Genomic DNA, 10,686 nt, shown 5'->3' on the forward strand with positions numbered 1-10,686 from the left:
AAAATTGGGATGAAAAAATTATTTAATATATAAATATTGAACTTTATTTTGGGAAATAGAAAAACTAAATCGAGTTGGATCACATTACAAAGTACTAGGTCAAAAAGGCCCACGAAGCACATGTAATTTGACCCGATTTGAGAGAGGCCCAAAACCCCTCATATAACATGATGGAAGTGGCAAACCTAGTAGAAATACAAGGTGAGTCGTTCACTGCTCTCCTACTCTAAGTAGGAATTTTTTTTTTTGTATTTAAAATAAACATCTACAACTCTACTAGGGTTCTACATTCTCTTCTTATAAATAGATGGCATCAGTAGAGCTATTTACACAATTTTTGAGAGATTATTATTCTGCCAAAAAATAGAGAGAATTTTTTCTTAACTTTTAGATACATTTTTCTAGAACAATAATTTTACTGATTTCTATTAAAGAAGAGAGAATTTATGTTTTCACTCCAAAAGAAAAAAATTTCTTGTTTTTTGTTTTGGTTCAATTGGTTCGAGCCCACGCTCAAAATAGTTCGAGGTACGACAATAGCTAAGAAGATCATTGTCGCCATCATGTTCCTTTGATACATAAATCATCCAATACTTGGGTTAAACCCTCAATAGTGATACTATCAGCAAACGGTGTGTATTTGTCTTGGACACTTGCAAGACCAATGTAACAGCCCGATTTAAGGTCTAGTCAAAGTAGTGGTCTCAGGACCACAAATCTAAAGTCAGAGAGATTATTTTATTATTTTTTTAGAGTCATTGCATGTTTAATATAGTGCACGAAAAATTTGGGGAGCGAATTTTAATATTTGTAAACCCAATTGCGAAAAAGGACTAAATCACATAAAATGCAAAAGTCCTAAATTGATAGCTAAAGGTGTCAAATATCTAGAGAAGGAAAATTGGAGGTCTTTAAAGGGAAATTAGAGCCTATTATGATAGCATAGTCAGCCATGAGAAAAACATGAGACAGTTTTCAAGGTTAGGTGGAATTGGGTGGCTTATTTCACTAAAAAGGAAATAAAATGAAGAAAGATGATACCATCCCTTTTCCATCTTCCTTCTCAACCAATTTTCAGCCATTTTTTGGGGTTTTGAACTTCAAAATTTTCAGCAACTTATCATCCTAGAAGTAAGTGATTTCCATGTCCTTTGTTGATGATTTTTTTATTTTTGAGACCCTTGAAGCATGAGCTTTCAAATGAGGGGTATATCTTGCAAAATGGTTGAAGTTCTAGGGTTTTACCATGAGATAATTTAGGGTGTTTTCTAAAATTTTATGGAAGAATATGATTTTTAGTTGTGTAATAGACAACTTTTGTGAAAGGTGATACCATGAAAACACCTAAAGGGACTATTTTGCACAAGTTGTAAAATGAAAGATAAATATGTGAAATAGAGAGAATTTTGGGTTGCTATAAGATTAAAAAGAGTTCATATAGGCTTAAGATGCAAATAAATTAGATAAAAATTGATTTTCGAGCATAGGGGTAAAATGGTCATTTTGCCAAAAGTCTAGGGGCAAAATGGCCATTTTACCAAAAATGTGAATTTTTAGTTTCTTAATTTTATTTAGGGATTAAGTGAGTGTGTTTTTCTATTATAGATCAAGAATTTCCAAATCCAAACCTAGAGCGGGGGAAAGCCAAGCAAATCGACTAAGCCGACTAGTCCTGTACGTTTTGTAATCCAAGGTAAGTTGTATGTAAATAATACAACTATATTGTTACCCTATGTAGACCAAATTGGTATGTATGAGATATGAGCTCATTGTATAATATGTGACTTGTATGGATGGTAATGAGTAAGTTATGTCTTTTACTACCTTGGTATTATGGGCATGTTGATTATTGATATATTGTTGTTGTATATTTACTTATATGCAACTTACTAAGCTTTTATGCTTACTCCATTTTCTTTCCATTTCCTTACAGTGTCACCTAACTAGCTCAAGGATCATAGAAGTTAGAGATATTGATCACACAATCAACCAAAGTATTCGGTATAGTTAGATTTATATTTTTGAATATGGCATGTATTGGACTTAGACTTTATTATTTTGTGTCTTTGAGAATTGGCCAAATGTGTTGGCTTGGGTTGCAAACCCTTCAATTTGTATTAAGTTTTGAATGATAGTTAATATTCATTTTGAACTTATAAAAGATGCATTACCATGGTTAAATGAATGTCTATTATGGCTGAATTGGTTATATGAATTGTGCTTGTGTTGGTATTGGTTGACATGTGTATGAATCTAAGTATGTAAAGGTGGCAATGAGGCTTCGTAAATAGCCTTATATTGTCCATACGGGTAGACACACGGGTGTGTGTCTAGGCCTGTGTGACACATGGTCTGCCCCATGGGCATGTAATCAGGTCGTATGTCCCCTGCACGTAAAGATTTCAAGTTAGTATGCATGGTAATAAATACACAGGAGACACGGCCGTGTGTCTCAGCCGTGTAAAGGACACGGCCTAGCAGACGGGTGTGTGCCTTGGCTGTGTGACATCTTGAGCATGCTAACGTCAGAAACAGAATGTCCATGTTTTTGCACACGGGCTAGGACACGGGCGTGTCGTGGCCGTGTGAGGGACACGGGCCATTTACACGGGCGTGTGTCTAGCCGTGTGAAAATCCCTGTAGGTGTAAATTAGAAATTAATTCTACATGGGTGTGGGACACGGGCGTATCCTAGAATGCTTAGGCCGTGTGAGCCACACGGGCCATCAGCACGACCATGTCAAAATGGTCACACGGGCGTGTTACCCTTCTACACTGACGTGTACCCTGTTTTAAAGGCAATTTCTTAAGGTTGGTTTAAGGACCCGGAATGGTTCTGAATAGTTATCAATGATCGATTTGGGACTCGTAAGCCCATAATAAGAAGTTAAAGTAGAAATTGAAAATTTTTTAATTTGGACCGAGTCTCGGTAATTTGAGATAGGTTGTGTGCATGAGATCAAGTTAGGTAATGCCTTGTACTCCGCCCTGATGTGGGTTACCGGTATAGGGTGTTACAACCAATCTGTGCATTAATATAATCTTCATCAAAAGAAATGGAACTTCCCCTTACGTAGATAAAAGGGGAATATGGAGAATTGACATGGGCATAAAATTCTCAAACAATTTTCCTTAAAACGTCTTCGGGGTGCAAACAAAAAACATTACACCCATGCTTTTCTACTATGAAGGACACAGATTCATTGTATCCCATGTATAGTTCATCCTTAAACAAGAACCCCTGCTCAAAATAAAAAGGGTGTTTCACAATGTTAATATTTATATCTTGTGGCTGTGGCACTGTTAAAGAATGTCTTTGGTTGAGTAGCACCAGCCCTTCATGGTTCAGCAATCTTGGAGGCAGTTTTGATGCAAACCATTGGAAAATATTGGAAAAAATCTTGAAGAATGTAGTGCAAGAAAAGATAAGAGAGATTGAAGAGAAGGAGTAATAAAAATGAAAAACTTAGGAGAAACTTAAGAGACGTGAGCAGTTGAGAAGAGGAAAATAAGGGAGATAATGGTGATAGTTCAGCAAAAGTGAAATGTGCTAGAGAAGCTATGTGACGTGGAGGAGAGGAGAAAAGAAAAGAATAAGGAAGATTTTGGGGGGGAATGTAAAGTGTCTTAATCCTTAAACAAAATTTTAACTTAATCCTTAAACAAAATTTTAACTTCTCTTCCATGGGCTCGTCAAGTAACAAAATTGGCCGAGCTATAAAAAAACAAATCTCTCCCTTTAGACTTATTTGCCCGGTCATCCTCACATTATCCATTTACCCAGTTTGTCGCAATGCTACGGCAAACTCCTTTTAATATCGCAACTATTCAATTCACATACTTTATTATGTCTTTGTAAATCATAGAAAACTATTCAAAAATAAGAAAAAAAATGGAAACAATATGAAATGAGTACTGAAAATAAAATTAAAGTAAAACAAGTAAGGAAAAGAGAGATAAAAGGAATTGTTATCTCAAACATCTCAGAGGTCAATGGAGTGCTTGTCTTGATCCACATAGGCACCCCAGTAGTGCTTTAAGCGTTACCTATTAACCTTAAATTTGACTCCCATTTTCAAGTCTTTGATATTAACAGCTTTATGAGGATACAGTTGAGCTAATTCAAAAGAACCTGACCAGCGAGATTTTAATTTACCAGGGAACAATTTGAGCCTAGAGTTGAATAACAATACCTGTTGCCCTGGTTCAAATTGCTGAGGCATGATTTTTTTATCGTGCTAACGCTTGGTCTTTTCCTTGTACAACTTATCATTCTCATATGATTTTGCTCGGAACTCCTCCATTTGATTCAATTCTATTAACTTTTTATCGCCAGCAACGACCCAATCCATGTTTAGTTTCTTAATAGCCCAAAATGCTTTATGCTCAAGTTCAACAGGAAGGTGACATGGATTGACATAGAAAAGCTTAAAAGGTGACATCTCCAACAGTGTTTTGTACATGGTACGATACGCCCACAAAGCTTCATCCAATCTAGTAGATCAATCCCTATGAGTAGGATTCACCACATTTTTAAAAAAAAAATTCTCTGTTAGAAATTTCAGCTTGTCCGTTTGTTTTGGGGTGATATGTTGTGGCAATCTTATGTTTCACCCCATATCGATGCAAAGCCTAAGTTACTAACTTGCAGTCAAAATGAGACCCCTCATCACTAATAATGGCTCTAAGTGAACCAAATCTTGTAAAAGTGTTCTTGTGTAAAAACTTTATTACTGACCTTCCATCATTAGTAGGAAGGGCAACAGCCTCGACCACTTAGAGACATAGTCCACTACTAATAGAATGTACAATTTTCCAACTGACAGTGGAAATGGACCCATAAAGTCTATTCCCCATACATCAAACAATTCAATCTCCAATATACTTTGCAATGGCATTTCATGTCTTCTAGATAGATTTCCTATTAACTAACAAAGGTCGCATGACTGATAGAATTCATGACCATCCTTGAATAGACTTGGCCAATAAAATCCTGACTGAAGTACTTTGGCAGCAGTTCTCATCCCTCCAAAATGTCCTCCATACGAAGCTGAATGATAATGTTGCAGAATGCTATGGATTTTGTCATCAGGGACACTTTTGCTAATTATTTGACTAGCACAATGTTTAAACAAGAAAGGTTCATCCCAATAATACTGCTTGGCATCATCAAGAAATTTCTGTCTTCTTTGACGATTAAGATTGGGTGGCAACACACCACTCACTAAATAGTTCACTATGTCGGCACACCAAGGTAATGTCGTGGCAACTACCAATTGTTCGCCTGGAAATTCTTCTTTAATAAGCATGTCATGATCATGTTTACTTCTAAATTCTAACCTCAACAAGTGATCAGCCATTTGATTTTGAATCCCTTTCCAATCTTTAATTTCCAAGTCAAACTCCTGTAGTAAAACTATCCACCAAATCAACCTTCACTTCGCATCTTTCTTGCTCATTAGATACTTAATAGCAGAATGACCTGTGTAGGCTATGACCTTTATACCAACTACATAAGAACAAAATTTATCGAACCCGAACACCATAATCAATAACTCTTTTTTTGTGGTGGTGGAATTAAGCTGCGCTTTCGGTAAAGTTCTGCTAGCATAATCGATGGCGTCAAACATGAGTTCAAAAGGCAGTGTCCATTTTGGAGCTACTACAATCGATGTTGCTATAAGTTTTTTCTTTAACTCTTCAAAAGCTACCAAACAATGTTCATCAAAGTTGAAAGGTCTATTTTGCTCCAAAAAAGTGCACAAGGGTTTAGATATCCTCGAAAAATCCTTTATGAACCTTCTATAAAAACCTGTATGACTTAAAAAACTTATAATACCCTTGACACTGGTGGGAGGTGGTAATTTTTCTGTCACTTCAATTTTTTCTCGATCCACTTCAATTCCTCTTTTTGATATCATATGCCCCAAGACAATACCTCCACAAACCATAAAGTGGCACTTTTCCCAATTTAAAACAAGATTTGTTTCTTCACAATGGCACAGGACCAAATCTAGATTTTTGAAACAATCCTCAAAATCATTCCCGAACATAGAAATTCATCCATGAAGACTTCAAGAAAGTTTTCCACCATGTCAGAGAATATAGCCATCATACAATGTTGAAAAGTTGTCGGGTATTACATAACCTCAACAGCATCCGTCTGAACGTAAAAGTACCATATGGACATGTGAAAGTTGTCTTCTCTTGGTCATTGGGAGCTATAAAAATCTGATTATATCCTAAATAACCATCCAAAAAAATAGTAGAAATCTTTCCCAGCTAATCTATCCAACATTTGATCAATGAATAGTAGGGAAAAATGGTCCTTTCTAGTTGCCTTGTTAAGCTTGCGGTAATCCATACATACTCTCCATCCTGTGATAGTGCGAGTTGGTATGAGCTCATTGTTATCATTACTTACCACTGTGACACCTCCTTTCTTAGGTACACATTGTACAGGACTCACTCGTGAGCTGTCTGAAATTGGGTAAATAATGCAAGCATCAAGCCACTTGATAATCTCTTGCTTGACAACTTCTTTCATGCTCAGATTCAATCTTCGCTACTATTCAATGGAATTGTTAGGGCAATCCTCCAACAAAATTTTATGCATGCGGAATGCAAGGCTAATTCCCTTTCTATTAGCCACGATCCATCCCAATGCCTTTTTAAATCGCTGAAGTACTTCTAACAACCTTGCCTCTTACTCGGGTGTTAGCTCTACAAAAATTACTACCAAAAAGGTATTGTTGTCACCTAAGTAAGCATATTTCAAATGCTACGGGAAAGGTTTTAACTCTACTATAAGGGGTTCCTTTATAGAAAATTTAGGAGGATTGAAAGATCGATTTGATAAATTTAAGGATTCAAACTTATTTCTGGTCTATACACTATCTACTTGGCTTCCATAAATTCACCGAATTTCCCAAAATTGATTGTATCACTCTACTCGAGTGGATCTTCGTTACAGTCGGAATTGCTGTGGCAAAATCTATTAACTCCTCAACTATTGTTTCTATAAACCCAATGGCATGGCATTCATCATTAGCATCAGTACATTACAAAGCATTAAATACATTGAAGGTAACCTGCTGATCATTTATCCTTATGGTCAGCTCACCTTTTCTGCACATCAATTAACGTCTTATCAGTTGCAAGAAAAGATCTTCCAAAAGTAATTGGCATATCTTGGTCAGCTTTACATTCTACAATAATGAAGTCCGCATGAAAGATAAATTATCTACTCTTACCAGCACATCTTCAATTTTACCTTCCGGATGTGTGTAGGATTGATCAGTCAGATGCAACGTAATCGTAGTAGGTCTTGCTTTCCAATTCCCAGTTTCGTAAAAATAGACATAAGCATTAGATTTATACTCACTCCTAGATCACATAACGCCTTACCAATATAATAATTTCCAACATGGGATAGTGAAACTCCCTGGGTCTTTCAGCTTCAGAGGTAATTTATTCAACAACATTGCAGTGCACCCTTTAATGAGAGCAACAGTCTCAAATTATCCCAATCTGTTCTTTTTTGACAATATTTCTTTCATAGATTTCATGTAATTGGGCATTTTCTCCAATTCTTTAACCATTGGCATGTTGATGCGGAGTTGCTTCAATACATCCAGAAATCTTTCGAACTGAATAATCTGCTCAGAATTGTGAAATCATTCAGGAAAAGGTAGAGGTGGTCATCCTTCAGGTTGCTGATATTTTTTTTTCATGGCCTTCTTGTTGACAACATGATCTGATTCTACCACATCATTTTACTGCTTACCCTTTTTAGGTTCAATATGTTTTTCATATGACTCTCGGATCTTTACATAGTTGTTATTCAAGTTATCCTCTCCTGTCGTGGCATCTTAAGCAATGTCATCAAGCTAAGTTCCGCTTCTAAGAGTGATGGCCTTGCACTATTCCTTTCCTTGTGATCTCGAATTCTTGGTATCATTTGGCAATGCTCATTGTGGTCTCAAATTCAAAGTATTCACTATTTGCCCCACTTGATTCACAAGAACTCGAAGAGATGCAGACTGACTCTGAATTACGGCATCATTCTTGGCTATATATTTTTACAACAAGGCTTTAATAGATGATGATGATGAAGTTGAATCCTGACCCTGCTGGACATTTTGCCTAAGCATAGGATGATTATAACCAGGCGGTGCACTATTGACATTATGTCTTACAGCATAGTTAAAATTCCGCACACCTTGATTATTCAAACTAAAGTTCGGATATTGCTTCCACCCTGGATTATACATGTTGGAATAAGGGTTATTGTTCCAATAGAAATTATCTATGTAACACACAGATGCTGGATTTGATGGGCATTCATCAAACACATCGTCTTCACCACAATAAACATACAAAAGCTCAGTTGATTTCATCTCCTAAACTGTAATAGGCTTCTTCATTGTTTTGATCATATTAGCCAATGAAGATACCTAGGTTGTTAACGAAAAGATTGCATCTAGCTCTATGGTACCAATAGGTCTCTTTCTCGTCCCAAATCTTGTGGTAGGATATTGATAATCATTGTTGGCAATCTTCTCTAGAATTTCATATGCTTCATTATAAGATTTATCCAACAAAGTACCTTTGGCAGAATCATCAACTATCATCCTCATATGTGCATTCAGCCCATTATAGAATATATCCATCTGAGTCCAATGTTGAAATCCATGCATCGGACATTTCCTAATTAAGACTTTAAATTGTTCCCAAGCTTCATATAGGGTTTAATAATTCGATTGATAAAAAGATGTGATGTCATTTCTAAGCTTGGCATTCATACTTGGGGGATTATACCATAGAAAAAATCTTTTGCAAAGATCATTTTATGATGCCACTGTTCCTGATGGTAAAGCATTCAGCCACACTCTTTCACGATCTCTTAAAGAATATGGAAATAGTTTAAGCCGCAAAGCGTCTTCAAGAACACCCTATTGTCTAAACCAGTCACAAACCTTTAGAAAAAGTCTTAAATGCAGTCTTGGATCTTCAATGGGTAGTCCACTAAATTTTCCTACTATTTCTAACATTTGAAACATTACCAGTTTCAGCTCAAACTACTGAGCTTGTATTTGTGGTCGAACTATCCCTGGATTTAGGTCATTCAAAATTGGCACAACATGCTCTCAGATTAGTCTGTCTCAGTCATCTATCACCTTACGAACATGAGAATTATGGTCATGACCATTCAAATTATCATTCAGACCAAGTACCACCCTATGATCAGGAAGATTAATATCTTGACCATTTGGATTATCATTGAAACTAGGATGATTCCCGTTCCTAGCCATTTTTCACAGTTCTTTCCGCCTTCTTCGTGAAGTTCTTTCAACCTCTGGGTCAAAAAGATACTATTTGTTAGCAGAAATACCTCTTCTCATGTACTGATGGCAAACCTGTAGAAATTAAATTAAACTAAGTTAAATAAAAATGATGGAATTAAGTAAAATAACAAAACCATATTTTTCCAAATTGTCGATCCTCGGCAATGGCACCAAAAACTTGTCACGTGTGAAATGGTATGCGAATTGTGTAAGTATACACGTCGAATCAAGTAATAAAGTGATAAGTGAGATCGTCTCTATTAGAATTGGATTAGGTATAAAAGTGGTTAAGTTATTATAACAAATTATGATTAATGTTATGGCAAAACCAGGTTAAGTACACAATAGTAAATTAAAGTAGTAAGGATATATGCAAAATATATATTGACTAATACTGAAAAATGCAAAGGCAAAGCAAGAGTAAAAATGCAATGAAAATTATGAGAATAATTACGTACATAATCTATGGGCAAATAAATAAATAACTAAGAATGTTATGGTAAAGATACTATGGCAAAGGATTGAGGGTCTATGATGTTGATTTAGAAGGTCGGGATTACTATGAATCTGCTCTTATTTTCAGTATCGCCTCAGAAAAATCGTACTCAATCTACTATTCAGAAAAGACCTAAAGTGACATGTTTCTTTCGAGCGCTAGATCTCAAGTTACCTAGCATGTGTTTATAGGCCTTACCACGATACCTTGCGTTGTTTTTTCTTTATTCTATACAAATGCTGCTCTATATTTTGAGTCTGCCGCAAGTATTAGGTCAAATACCTGTTTGTATCATTCAATTCCAGTCCAACTAATCTAACTTTTTTAGAATTAGATTCAGTTTATGGGCATATAACACACTTACCTATGTCTAGAGAATGTACGCATACAATTGGAAAATAAAAAAATTTGAATGAAACAGTAGATTAAATTAAATATTTGTTTCAACCATTAATGAAAATAAAAGTTTCATCGTGTAATCCCAACCTTATGAGATTTAGCTCATGGGTTGGCAATTAAAATTCAAGTTCAAAATAACACCCAACATCGTTTTTGATCAAATCAATTCACGAAAGAACTGATTAAGAAATAATGGAAGAACTTTGAAAGATAGTTGTCGCCAAGTCAATCCATAATCCAATAGCACAGTATCCTGCGATGACTGAGAGGGACTGCCTTTGGTTTCCTCCTTTTATCTTTACTCAGTTGCTACCCTCTATTGTTGCCTCCAAATCTCCTCACCCTTTAGGGTTTCCTCCTTTGGCTCTTTATAAGCTTTTCTTTTTATGGTAACTCTAATGCCCCACAATATCTTCTCCTTTTTTTTAGGTAAATTTTTCTGGT

General features: G+C 35.9%; 1 non-coding gene across 1 annotated transcript; it reads left to right on the forward strand.

Annotated features, from left to right (window-relative positions):
* Window positions 1–8,688: 8,688 nt before the first annotated feature.
* LOC128282990 (small nucleolar RNA R71) lies at window positions 8,689–8,795 on the forward strand. Its single transcript, XR_008273336.1, has one exon. It is a non-coding gene; the product is annotated as a small nucleolar RNA R71 (small nucleolar RNA).
* Window positions 8,796–10,686: the final 1,891 nt, after the last annotated feature.

Source organism: Gossypium arboreum, chromosome 10 (assembly GCF_025698485.1).
Source record: "Gossypium arboreum isolate Shixiya-1 chromosome 10, ASM2569848v2, whole genome shotgun sequence".
NCBI lineage: Eukaryota > Viridiplantae > Streptophyta > Magnoliopsida > Malvales > Malvaceae > Gossypium > Gossypium arboreum.